The 14,875-nt window shown below is 41.1% G+C and overlaps 1 protein-coding gene and 1 long non-coding RNA gene across 2 annotated transcripts in view; one reads left to right on the top strand and one right to left on the bottom strand.

Moving 5' to 3' along the window:
* The window catches only part of asap1a (ArfGAP with SH3 domain, ankyrin repeat and PH domain 1a), a 190,958-nt gene that overhangs the window by 148,553 nt on the left and 27,530 nt on the right, over positions 1-14,875 (bottom strand).
* On the top strand, positions 14,421-14,832 carry LOC123726644 (uncharacterized). Its single transcript, XR_006758700.1, has 2 exons — positions 14,421-14,612; positions 14,773-14,832. It is a non-coding gene; the product is annotated as an uncharacterized lncRNA (long non-coding RNA).

Below are 14,875 nucleotides of genomic sequence, written 5' to 3'. Positions count from 1 at the left end.
TAGCCACCGTGCTTCTACACCTGCATTACTTGCTGTTTGGGGTTTTAGGCTGGGTTTCTCTACAGCACTTTGAGATATCAGCTGATGTAAGAAGGGCTAAATAAATACATTTGATTGATTTGATCATCGTCACATCAGTACTACTACAACTACCATTATCATTACTACTACCACCACCATTAAACTACTAATGATCTCTCTATCTGTACTGTCTTTCTTACACAATCTCTTGAGATCATTTCTTACAAGCTTTCCCAATAATGCCCTCCTAGGTCTACATAATGCTTGAAGTTCTTTGCCAATAACCAATAATCATTTTGACCTCCTCGGCTCAAAGACTGGGCTTCGACTATACAAAAAGCGAGCATTCACTATCTAAATCTGATGTAAAATATAAATCACAAGAATACATGAAAGGTGGGGTAGAGGGAGAAAGAGAATGACAGAGAGAAAAAGAGAGACAGAGAGAGAAGGGTCTACAGCCAGAGGTGAGGGGGAGGGAAGAGAATCGCGGAATGATGCTTCATGTCACCAGCGGTCCTTGTTGCCACAGCAACCCCGACCCCGGGATGTGGGTCACCTCAGTGTCAGATGTACTGCCTGAACTGGAGCTGATGACAAAGTCTGCAAATTCACCTAAACAGTGCTTAGTGAAAGTCTACACACTCTTTGCACAGTTGTGACGTTTGTCTGCCTGTAATTTCTGTATTTTCAAGTCATGTGTTGGCAGCATCATTTTATGGGTATGCTTGTCACCAGCAGGGACTGGAGAGTTTGTCAGGATCATAAAAGGAGCAAAGCCCAAGTAAAAAGTCCGGGAAAAACCCACCTCAGTCATCTGAAAACCTAACCCCGGCTCGAGTTTTATTTCTCAGAGGCACAATTACACTTTTTTATTTACAATTTTACTGTCCATCAATGATTCCCAACCAAATGTACAGAGCTTGAGCAATTCTGACAAAACAATGGATATATGTTGCCCTAAGAGTGCTGCCAAAGGTGCTTCCACCAAGTATTAACTGCCAATGCCAAGAGTGAGCAAAGCTGTCATCAAGGAAAATTTCAAATATATTTTGATTCATTTAACACTTTTTTGGTTACTAGATGATTCCATGTGTTATTTCATAGTTTTGATGTCTTCACTATTATCCTACAATGTAGAAATTTAGCACAAATAAAGAAAAACCCTTGAATGAGTAGGTGTTCTAAAACTTTTGACCGGTAGTGTAATTATAGGCCTAGGCTAGGGTTTCAACCCCTGATTTAAAATGTAAGGATATTAAGTGATATTGAATTGTGTTTGGTTGTCAACGCAACCAAATATTAAACATTGAAGGACATGTATCTGGATAGTCCCATCTGTGCCACTGACTTATTTTAGCTTTAATTCCAGTTTGTCTACAAATTAATAATTGATATGTCGGATTCACGTCTCAATCTCAACCAAAAGTTCAGGACTAGGACTAAAGCAAATGAAACTGCATTTAAAGTTTGATTTAGTCCTATTTTTTTGGATTGTTTTGTTGAGATGGAGACGTGAATCGAACATATCAATTATTAATTTGTAGACAAACTGAAATTAAAGCCAGACTAAGTCAGTGGAACAGATGTAAGTATCCAAGAGAAAGATAAATCTCCTTCAAATGTTGATATTTGATTGCATTGACAACTAAACAACTCAAGTTCCCTTTTGAAATACAATAAATAGCCTATTAACTTTCTAACAAGTTAAATTATGTGTTGGATTCATATATCCAACTCAACCAAAAATAAAAGTAAAACATTTAGATTTTGCCAGCGGCTCAGATGTAAATGTACATTTTTGGTTGCGTTGTCAACCCAGCACAATTCAATATTACTTTTCTAATACAGTAAATAGCCAAAAGTTAAGGCCCTCTTACAAACGAATGTAATATTCAACCTTAAAATGAGTAACATGTCCATGGCCTCACTGAGGTTAATGTACCTATACATTTCTTCTTCTGTAATCATATACCTGTAAAGCGTACATGTTCAAGATACCATGCATAGGTCATTGCAGGTCTGTGGAGATCTTCACGATTGCTGTAATAATCTGTGCAGAATTTCTACAGCACTGATCACTTGCACTATGTACTTTTAATGTCATCTCAACTGTAATCCCAAATCCCAAGTTCTCTCACGTCACCCCGCTCCTCCGCTCTCTCCACTGGCTTCCAGTCGAAGCTCGCATCCGCTACAAGACCATGGTGCTTGCCTACGGAGCTGTTAGGGGAACGGCACCTCCGTACCTTCAGGCTCTGATCAGGCCCTACACCCAAACAAGGGCACTCCGTTCATCCACCTCTGGCCTGCTCGCCTCCCTACCTCTGAGGAAGCACAGTTCCCGCTCAGCCCAGTCAAAACTGTTCGCTGCTCTGGCACCCCAATGGTGGAACAAGCTCCCTCACGACGCCAGGACAGCGGAGTCAATCACCACCTTCCGGAGACACCTGAAACCCCACCTCTTCAAGGAATACCTGGGTTAGGATAAGGTAATCCTTCTAACCCCCCCCCTTAAAAGATTTAGATGCACTATTGTAAAGTGGTTGTTCCACTGGATATTATAGGTGAATGCACCAATTTGTAAGTCGCTCTGGATAAGAGCGTCTGCTAAATGACTAAAATGTAAATGTAATGTAAATGTAATCCAGGTCATTTGGTTGTGCTTTGAGATGAATCACAGTGATAACACAAACTGATGAATAAATAAACAAAATATCTGATTTGAACTTCGCTGTGCTTTTAGATAGTTGAAAGAGCAGTGATAGACATTCGGGTGACAACTAAAACATAAAATCGGACATTGTTTCTCCATTGGAATTCGGTGGTGCTTTTAGATGGTTGAAAGCATAGTGATAATTCAACTCACTTTTAGCTGTCTTTTTAAGGTGAATCCCTGACCAACTCCCAGCTAACAACTTTTTAAACTTCTATTCTACTCATTCTATTCTATGCACCAATCGGGTTTTAGATCTGGACATAGCACTGTTTCTGCCACTGCGTTAAATATGATGCTTTAAATTGCCTAGATCGTAAAAAACATTGTGCTGCCCTATCTATAGAGCTTTTCAAGGCATTCGACATCGTTGACCATTCCCTACTCATTCCCTACTCATTCTTAAATGGGCCTGGAAGTAACTCTTGCAAATGGTTTAAGAGCTATCTGACAAACAGGATACAATGTGTGCTTTCTGATGGTGTCAAGTCTAGTTTCCTCGATATTACGAAAGATGTACCACAGGGGTCGGTATTGGCACCTGTTCTCTTTACTATCCTGAATAAATGCAAAATGTTTAAGTATTTAATGAGTTACGGTTCATAAGGAAAACAGTCAATTTAAATACATTCATTGGGCCCTAATCTATGGATTTCACATGACTGGGAAAACAGATATGCATCTGTTGGTCACAGATACCTTAAAAAACAAGTAGGGGCAGAAAACCAGTCAGTAGCTGGTATGACCACCATTTGCCTCATGCAGCACGACACATCTCCTTTGCATAGAGTTGATCAGGTTGTTGATTGTGGCCTGTGGAATGTTGCTGGATATTGGCGGGAACTGGAACACATTGTCGTACACGTCAATCCAGAGCATCCCATCATGCTCAATGTGTGATGTCTGGAGAGTATGCAGGCCATGGAAGAACTGGGACATTTTCAGCTTCCAGGAATTGTGTACAGATAGTTGTGACATGGGGCCGTGCATTATCATGCTGACACATGAGGTGATGGAGGTGGATGAATGGCATGACAATGGGCTTCATGATCTCTTCACAGTATTTCTCTGCCTTCAAATTGCCATCGATAAAATGCAATTGTGTTCGTTGTCCGTAGCTTATTCATGCCCATACCATAACCCCACCGCCACCATGGGGCACTCTGTTCACAACGTTGACAGCAAACCAGCAAACCACTCACCCTCAAGACAACATACACTTGATCTGCGATTATGAGGCCAGTTGGACGTACTTCCAAATTCTCAAAAAATATGTTGAAGGGCCTCCCGAGTGGCATCGCAGTGCTAGCTGTGCCACTAGAGATTGTGGGTTCGAGTCCAGGCTCTGTCGCAGCCGGCTGCAACCGGGAGACCCATGGGCTGGCGCACAATTGGCCCAGCATCATCCTGGTAAGGGGAGGGTTTGGCCAGTAGGGATATCCTTGTCCCATCGCGCACTAGCGATTCCTGTGGTGGGCCAGGCGCAGTGCACTCTGACACGGTCGCCAGGTGTACGGTGTTTCCTCAGTGTGGCTTGGTTGGGTTGTGTGTCGGAGTTCACAGTTCTCAACCGTCGCCTCTCCCGAGTCCATACAGGAGTGGCAGCGATGAGACAACACAAACTACCAAATGGATACCACGAAATTGGGGACAAAAAGGGGTAAAATAAGAAAAAAAAGAAACATGAAAAAATTCAACAAAAATGTATTAAATAAAAAATGTTATGTTGAAGGTGGCTTATGGTAGAGAAATTAACATTTAATTTTCCTGCAGTCAGCATGCCAATCGCCCACAGCCTCAAAACTTGAGACATCTGTGGCATTGTGTTGTGTGACATAACTGCACATTTTAGAGTGGCCTTTTATTGTCCCAGCACAAGATCATACTGTTTAATCAGCTTCTTGGGATGTGAAGAAATTTGTGCACAAAATTTGAGAGAAATACACTTTTTGTGCATATGGAACATTTCAGGGATCTTTTATTTCAGCTCATGAAACATGGGACCAACCCTTTACATGTTGCGTTTATATTTTTGTTCAGTGTATGTATGTATGTATGTATGTATGTATGTATGTATGTATGTATGTATGTATGTATGTATGTATGCATGCATGTATGGTCCATGTATTGAATCCTGTAATATTAATCTGTATGCAGACGTACAGTTATGTATGCCATTGCACCTGTTGACCAAGCTAAGTTAGAGCTGCAATCTGATTTTGTTGAATTACAGAAAGCCCAATTTGATTTAAAACTTGTACTTAATGCAGGAAAAACTAAATACATGTGACACACCACCTGGATTTGGTCATATGTAGCAAAATTTGAAATTGTGTTTTTTACATTCGATGAAAGTAGAGACTCAGAGCTACAAAATGGTATAACATACACTGCATTTAGGAGGAACAATGGGAAAGTAATTCTGCTTTTAAAGTTGATAAACTTGTAAACTCAATTTTGAGAAAATGGCCTTCGAATGTTTTGGTATCTAGTGAAGAGCTCTTCTTTGTCTGCACACCCATTCAGCATTGTTCACACTTTCTTAACCTGTTAGGGCTAGGGGGCAGCATTGACACGGCTGGATAAAAAACATACCCGATTTAATCTGGTTACCACTCCTACTCAGTAACTAGAATATGCATATACTTATTACATATGGATAGAAAACACCCTAAATTTTCTAAAACTGTTTGAATGGTGTCTGTGAGTATAACAGAACTCAAATGGCAGGTCAAAACCTGAGAGATTCCTTTACAGGAAGTGGCCTGTCTGACCATTTCTGGAACTTCTTTGCCATCTCTATCATTTACTAAGGATCTCTGCTCTAACGTGACACTTCCCACGTCGTCCATAGGCTCTCAGAGCCCGGGAAAAAAGAGAATGTCGTCATTCCAGCCCCAGGCTGAAACACATTATCGCCTTTCTCAAGTGGCCCATCAAGAGACACTAGCTTATGCGCGTGACCCCGACCGCCCCCGCCTTTGGGATTTTTTCCTCTGTTTGCCGAAAAGGAGATTCCCTGTCGGAATTTTATCGCTTTTCACGAGAAAAATGACGTAAAAATTGATTTTAAACAGCGGTTGACATGCTTCGACGTACGGCAATGGAATACTTTGAATTTTATTGTCAGGAATTGCGCTAAGCGCGACACTTCTTTACTATTTCGGATAGTGTCTGGAACGCATACGAACAAAACGCCGCTATTCGGATATAACGATGGATTATTTTGGACCAAACCAACATTTGTTATTGAAGTAGACGTCCTGGGTGTGCATTCTGACGAAGACAACAAAAGGTAATGACATTTTTATAATAGTAAATATGATTATGGTGAGTGCTAAACTTGCCGGGTGTCTAAATAGCGAGCCCGTGATGCCTGGGCTATGTACTTAGAATATTGCAAAATGTGCTTTCACCAAAAAGCTATTTTAAAATCGGACATATCGAGTGCATAGAGGAGGTCTGTATCTATAATTCTTAAAATAATTGTTATGCTTTTTGTGAACATTTATCGTGAGTAATTTAGTAAAATGTTAGCGAATTCCCCGTAAGTTTTAAAAGCATTTTAAAGACAAGACTCTCCTTTATCTAACCACACTGTCCGATTTCAAAAAGGCTTTACAGCGAAAGCAAAACATTAGATTGTCAGCAGAGTACCAAGCCAGAAATAATCAGACACCCATTTTTCAAGCTAGCATATAATGTCACAAAAACCCAGAAGACAGCTAAATGCAGCACTAACCTTTGATGATCTTCATCAGATGACAACCCTAGGACATTATGTTATACAATACATGCATGTTTTGTTCAATCAAGTTCATATTTATATCAAAAAACAGCTTTTTACATTAGCATGTGACGTTCAGAACTAGCATACCCCCCGCAAACTTGCGGTGAATTTACTACTCACGATAAACGTTCACAAAAAACATAAATTATTTAAAGAATTATAGATACAGAACTCCTCTATGCACTCGCTATGTCCGATTTTAAAATAGCTTTTCGGTGAAAGCACATTTTGCAATATTCTCAGTAGATTGCCCGGCATCACAGGGCTAGCTATTTAGACACCCACCAAGTTTAGCACTCACCAAAATCAGATTTACTATAAGAAAAATGTTATTACCTTTGCTGTCTTCGTCAGAATGCACTCCCAGGACTTCTACTTCAATAACAAATGTTGGTTTGGTTCAAAATAATCCATAGTTATGTTCAAATATCCTCTGTTTTGTTTGTGCGTTCAAGACACTATCCGAATGGTAAAGAAGGGTGACGCGCACGATGCATTTCGTGACAAAACATTTCTAAATATTCCATTACCGTACTTCGAAGCATGTCAACCGCTGTTTAAAATCAATTTTTATGCCATTTTTCTCGTAAAAAAGCGATAATATTCCAACCGGGAATCTGTGTTTAGGTTCAAAGACGAAAGAAAATAAAAACATGGGGTCGACTCGTGCACGCGCCTCAGCCCATTGTCCTCTGACAGAGCACTTGCCAAAAGCGCTAATGTGTTTCAGCCTGGGGCTGGAATTACATCATTCAGCTTTTTCCCGCCTTCTGAGAGCCTATGGGAGCCGTAGGAAGTGTCACGTTACAGCAAAGATCCTCAGTCTTCAATAAACAGAGTCAAGAAGCTCAAGGAATGGTCAGAGAGGGCACTTCCTGTACAGAATCTTCTCAGGTTTCTGCCTGCCATATGAGTTCTGTTATACTCACAGACACCATTCAAACAGTTTTAGAAACTTTAGGGTGTTTTCTATCCAAAGCCAATAATTATATGCATATTCTAGTTTCTGGGCAGGAGTAATAACCAGATTAAATCGGGTACGTTTTTTATCCGGCCGTGTAAATACTGCCCCCTTCCCCCAGCAGGTTAAGACACATGAAAGTTCACATGTTCCAGAAGGCATTTCTGCCAAAAAACAGTGACACTGGCTGTAACACAACAAAATGTGGTAAAGATCAAGGTGTGAATACTTACAGAAGGCACTGTACCCTACTTCCCTGTGGAACCCGTTTGCAGGGTTGGTAAACTCAAGGACCCGCTTGTCTCCACAAAGTTGGCTAAATCCGCCTTTAGTTTTAACGCACCACAGTTATGGAATACCTTACAAAACAAATTCCACCTGGATTCCCTGGTGCTGACAGGGCAGTTTAAAACTCTGTTATTAAATGATTTCACTGAAGTGTGCAATTGTTTCAATTGACTATTATAACTTGTTGTAATAACCTGATTTAATGTATTTATAGCCGTCTTTTGGGGGGGTGGGGGGTATTGATGGAATGTTTGTCCTCAGGGCACCATTGCAAATGAGGCAGGGTCTCAATTGGGCTCCCCTGAATAAATACAAGTAAATAGGTTGTAATCTCACTGATCAACGTATCAACCAAATATTACCCAATTATCCACCTTGAAATTACGTGGTGTGCCCAGTGGGTTGGATCTGAGTCAATATGCTCTCACAGCAAAGAACTTGGCAAGTGGTACAGGCAGACTTCTCCTTTTATCCTGAGTTCCCTTTTACCAATGGCGGGGCGGTTTTTGTCCTCGAGGACCGCAACAGTGTCACACTTTTGCTCCAGCACTAATTAACACACCTGATTAAACTCATTGTGATGATTTCCTGGACCCAGATTGAACCTATTCCTAGACTAGAAACACTTTGAATAAAGACTCTCCATAGACCTTTTTCATAGCTATTCTCCATAGACGACTAGTGCAGTTAGCTAATAAAGCGCTGTATTAAACTCAGGGTGGTAGAGGACAAAGACGAGGGCTGTTCTGAGTACTCCAAAACTAGTACCGTAACGGATATGGAGAATTGTCACCATATGATTATGATAAGAATTTTGGGGGTAATTATGCGTGATCTAAAACAAAATATGTTTTTAGCTGCCAGTACGCATCTCTCTCATGTCACTCAAACAGTGCGTAGTGCAGTGCGCTCTAAATAATTCAACTGTCTAGTTCTGCTGTCTGTGAAGAAATGGTCAGGCTGTAGGTTGATCCTGCTGCTCTGATTGGATAGAGGGAAGCTGTCTCTCAGTTCACTTGCTCTTCATCGCTTGATCATTTCACAGGTCACTTCTCCTCACATTTCGCCCACATCCTTTTGATTGCTACTATAACAAGGATGTTTGCTACCAAGCTACCAATGTGCATAATATCTAATAAGCAGAGCAAGGGGTAGGAAAAAAGGATGAAACGCTGATGCAAGTTTTGAGAACACGCACACAGAGACACAGATCCACATCTACGGCTTGTTTGATTTATAGAATTGTGCAGGTGCCAACCTCCATTTAGACATTTTAAAACAATTAAATTTTTCAGCTCATGAGTATCAGCCAATCTGACTATTAACTGTCAATTTATGGATACGGTTATGAATACGGCCAGATCGGGACACCCCTAGCAATGGTTCTACACCAATGTTCTCCTCAGCTCAATCAGTACTTAAAAAGCCTGGATCTGACCCAGATGACCATGAGAAGTCCAACCTGCCCTTTTCGGGTAAGCTCCTTGAACATGCTGTGTCTAGACAACTCCAACACCATCTGGCCCTTGTCCATCACCATCTGGCCCTTCACAAGCTACTGGAGACCTTCCAGTCAAGTCTCGGAGCTAGACACCGTACCGAGACTGCCCTGGTAAGGGCCACCAATGACCTCTTCATGAGTGCTGACTCTGGGACTGCCAGCATCCTCATACTGTTGGACCTCAGTGCAGCATTCCACAAGGTCCTCCCCTCGAGTGAGGGGAAATCGATTTTTGTATTTTTTACTATGCCGTGTGTATGCGCCTTGGGTGGCAGAAACGCTCTTTACAAATTAAATGAATTATTATGATTATTATTCCAAATCGAAATATAACATTTTTGTGCGTTGGTGTGCAGTCATTTTTAATATACAGGCTACAGATCACACTATGGGAAGGTTTTTGCATTGTTTTCAACAGAGCACTTCACTTCCTACCTCGTTAGAAAATGTGCCTCGTTGGAAAATTTGAATGTTCAAATGGCTGTGGTATGAATAAAGTGAATTAAGCATGGCTTTTAGTCCAGGAGACACCTGATAAAAAGGCACACACACACACACACACAACTTCCAGATGGAAGACAATTTCTGCAGTGTGAGCCAAACACAACTGACAACCTCATTGAGCAATATCTTGTCCAAGTCCAAAACAATGAACTGGGTCAGCAAACACCATAAAAGGAAGGTGTCAATCACCAGTATTTCCATTTGCCAAGGACAGGCGTGCAAAGTGCTGTTACTCAGCAAAAACCTACCAAACACAAATACTATACATTAAACAAACACACACATTCAGCCATTGTGTCCATTTCAAGTTTGTAGGAAAAGTAACACATCTATGGGACAATATCAAATGATGTCATGAGAGGGACTGGATTTTCAAGACCCTGCCTGAAGGGTAGCATAACAAATACACACTCTCAAACACAATCGCTCACCCACACTGATGTGCATACAGCCAGACAATGCAGCTGAACACACATCACACTGCCAAGCTATTTGGTCAGAAGGTGCATGCATGCGCACACACACACACGTCTCTTGATCTCAATGGAGCCACTTCACTAAACCCAACCCAACATTTAGCCCTCAACTCTATCATTCTTTCTCCTCCCTCCCTTTCTGTTGCTCTTCCGCTCCCTCTTTTTCTTGTCCATTCTGCCTTCTCCTCTGTCCTTTTCCTAACCCTCTATCACTACCTGTCCTGCTATCCCTCTCAGACTACCACTATTCAACTCCCTTTCCAAACCAAAACATCCCTGAGAGCGACTGCCAAAGGCAAATTAGACAACACTCATGTCAAGCTGCACCAGTTATCGTCAAGGAGAAACACTAAACCTTTGCAAGATTACAACCTTCCCTCTCAGCATAGCTAAAAATGGCCCACTTTGCAAGTGGTCAGGGATAGATGGAAGTGTATAACAGATAGACAAGTGCTGAGGTGGACGTTTCATGAACTTTTATGACAGAAGGCTGCAGCAGTGACAGGACTTTATCCAACATTACGTTGAAGGCGAAATAGCAGACGTGCATAAAGATGGCTGCATCCATGAAGTTACCATATATGCCTCGTATGCTAAGTTTGCCGTGTTATAAATTGCTCTCCGTTACTCTTTTTTTGTATCTGTATTATCACAGTATACATGACCCCAATTCTATATCCATGACACCGGCAATTACAAAAAAACGAAAAAATAGATTGTACTGATTTATGGGCATATTGAACCACTCAGTGGATAGTTCTAAAACAATGACGTCATATCTATATTCTGACATCTTTATGACTATTGAGAATTTGCTAAATAATTTGGGTTATTCAACTGGAACTGACTCACCAACCAATCACACTGTTCCATTTCATAGCATTTCTCGCTAACCCCCTCGAGTCTGACATAACTCTGTCAAACTAATTTAGATTACAAAGGACTATTGCTGCATTTACATAAAAGATTTAACCCAGGGTTTTACCCAAAAGGCTCAGACTTTTCCGTTTCCATCCATGTGGGCCGGCACCCGTGTCACACTGGGCCATGGCTCCGGCAGACCAAAGCCAGGCCACTGGTACTTTTCAGCTTTCATTTACATAACAATGGCTAACTGGGAATGTTAACACCTCACAAAGCGCTGTTTTGATTATCCAGAGGTTGTTTCTCACAATCAAAGCTAGCTATGGAAACCCAATTTCCCTAGTATAACCACATGCACATTCTTTGCAATTAATTATTTCAATTTAAAATCTATATTTATAACCCTGTCAACATCTTGACTATATTTCCTATTCATTTTGCAACACATTTCATGTATGTTTTCATGGAAAACAAGGACATTTCTAAGTGACCCCAAACTCTTGAATGGGAGTGTAAATTTTAGATTCTTCAAAGCAGCCACCCTTTGCCTTGATGACAGCTTTGCACACTCTTTGCATTCTCTCAACCAGCTTTTCCAACAGTCTTGAAGGATTTCCCACATATGCTGAGCACTTGTTGGCTGCTTTTCCTTCATTCTGCAGTCTGACTCATCCCAAACCATCTCAATTGGGTTGAGGTTGGGGGATTGTGGAGGCCAGGTCGTCTGATACAGCACTCCATCACTCTCCTTCTTGGTAAAATAGCCCTTACACAGCCTGGAGGTGTGTTGAGTCACTGTCTTGTTGAAAAACAAATGACTGTCCCACTAAGCGCAAACCAGATGGGATGGCATATCGCTGCAGAATGCTGAGGTAGCCATGCTGGTTAAGTGTGCCTTGAATTCTAAATAAATCACCTTGTGTCACCAGCAAAGCAACCCCACAACATCACACCTCCTCCTCCATGCTTCACGGTGGGAACCACATGCGGAGATCATCCGTTCACCTACTCTGCGTCTCACAAAGACACGGCGGTTGGAACCAAAAATTTTAAATATAGACTCATCAGACCAAAGGACAGATTTCCACCGGTCTAATGTCCATTGCTCGTGTCTCTTTGCCCAAGCAAGTCTCTTCTTCTTATTGGTGTCCTTTAGTAGTGGTTTCTTTGCAGCAATTGAACCATGAAGGCCTGATTCACGCAGTCTCCTCTGATCAGTTGAGGTTGAGATGTGTCTGTTACTTGAACTCTGTGAAGCATTTATTTGGGCTGCAATCTGAGGTGCAGTTATTCTAATGAATTTATCCTCTGCAGCAGAGGTAATTATGGGTCTTCCTTTCTTGTGGCGGTCCTCATGAGAACCTGTTTCATCATAGCGCTTGATGGTTTTTGCAACGGCACACACATTTTCCAGATTGACTGACCTTCATGTCTTAAAGCAATGATGGACTGCTGTTTGTCTTTGCTTATTTGACCTGTTCTTGCTATAATCTGGACTTGGTATTTTACCAAATTAGGCTATCTTAGTCGTTTAACACTTTTCTGGTTACTACATGATTCCATATGTGTTATTTCATAGTTTGATGTATTCGCTATTATTCTACAATGTATTAAATAGTAGAAATAAAGAAAAACCCTGGAATGAGTAGGTGTCTTGATGCATGGAATGACAGTACTAAATACTTATGGTGGACAATAAGATTTGGAAGACAAGATGCTTCTGCATTGTCCCTTGAACACTATTTTTAAGCAAATCAAAACGGAATTAAAAAGAAGAAAGCTGGACTCCAAAAAACAGGTTCACCTACAAAAACTTTCATGGACACTATTAAATATATAAATCCTGTTAAGTAGGCTAATAATGAACCCACATATTGATGTGAAAACATATTTGTATTTACATGAATTAATCTATTATGGTTGTAAAATTTCAAAGATTCTTTTAAATAAAAAAAGCAAAAAGAGACTCACGAGATACATGCTGAAAAAAAAATACAATTTTCACACCAGAACGACAAATGGCTAAAAGCAGCGGGTGGCTGCGGTTTGTTATCCCCCTGTGTCTTTTGCTCCAACCTGCATGTGTGTCTTTTGGAGGGGTTAGAATAAAGAGGAAGTCAAATGTCCGCTGGACCTTGTGTACAATCTTAATTGGGCACTATGAACAGGATAAAGGGTGAAATGTTTCACCTACCCATGATCATCACAGCTCTCTTACATGCTGATCAGACCGGACACATCGCGTGTGCGAGCGTCACAAAATAAATTAAGAAATCCATGTTATTCAATTATTGCACCCACACTGCTCACGTGCGCCAACGAGCGTCTGTGTTGCCAAGGGCTAAAACAGAAGTCATTCCTATTTTTGACGCAGATCGCGCTGCAAGTCCTGCCTCTCCCATCTCCTCATCGGTTTATAGAAGCAGGTACCCACGTGCCATCTCCCCATTGGTTATACCCACGTGGGTGATTGAAAGACTAAATGTTTTGCCAGTTGTCGTGGTAATACTATAAAAGTGTAGATGCCAATCACCATATAAGTTCAAAGATGAAAAAGCCTGGAAGGAGGAGAGATGACTAGAAACGATTCAGTTGGCCGTTTTATGTGTGGATTAATTGTCGTAGTAGAGGACCTTGTGCATTTCAGGTAAAATAACAAATCAATGTTTATATCCCAGGACAAATTAGCTAGCAACAGCAAGCTAGCTAAATAAATAGGAGAAATTAGCTAGCAAGTGCAAGCTAACTAGCTAAATTGCCATACATGTTAATGCTTTTCGACCTGTCCCCAAATTAATGTCATTGGTTCAGAGTTTGTTTTGATATTTTAACCTGCGTGTCGTGATTGCGTTTGGTGTGGGGGGACAAAATACATTTATGCACGATAGTGCACGCGCGCAGCCGGTTTGGGTTCCGTGTTACAGTAGAGTTAGTAACAACATTTCTGACATGATACATCAAATTCTTAACCACAAACCTCAGAAAGAAGACCCCTCACTCCTAGATACAGGTTAGGGGAGTTCTTATTGTTGCCTTGACAGAGGAAAGAAGTAGTAGGGGCAAAGTTTTACAAAGAGGGAACTTCTTTAATGACACCGAAGAGCACTTCAAATATGCAAAATCGTGTTTGGGTGGTTTCCACTGACCAAAACAACAGAGATGTGGAAATCAACATTAACTGACTGTAACTGACAATTAATCTGTAAGTCTATGTCGTTTTTTTGTTTGAATTGTTTACGTGTTCGCTATGCGGGGGAAATGATAAGACAGGTGGAACTACGTGGCTAATAACTGTTGTAACGGGGATCATTATCGTAGCAACACATCTTTGGGGGTGAAGGCATTCCCGCGCGGTGTTAGCTAAGTTTTCATGTTACCGGGTGTAGTTCGTAAAGGTTGATATGTGTATGTTAGGATGAAGCGTGAATTCATGCCAGGAATAATAAGTGTGACGTTTGATTTCCTCCCTTCTGTAATAAGCAGCCAATGAGGTATTTTTCCTTTATTCGTGTGTTCAATCTGATACTGTTATAGCTCCGGCTAAACTGTGTATGTATGTAAGGACTTCAGAGTTATACCAAGCTAATAAGTCACTCATAAGATAAGAAGGTGTAAGAGTGTGCTTAAACTGTATTTTCATTTACTTTATAGTTCTCACGGAAGGTGATAATTCTGACTAAACTACAGAATAAAGCCGCCAGTTAAAATCAAGGAACGGTTGTGCTCGTGGTTACTGGAGGGAGTTACACTGACT

This window comes from Salmo salar, chromosome ssa14 (genome assembly GCF_905237065.1).
Source record: "Salmo salar chromosome ssa14, Ssal_v3.1, whole genome shotgun sequence".
Taxonomy (NCBI): Eukaryota; Metazoa; Chordata; class Actinopteri; order Salmoniformes; family Salmonidae; genus Salmo; species Salmo salar.
Note: the sequence above shows the minus strand (reverse complement) of the source record. Positions and strands in the feature narration are given on the sequence as shown.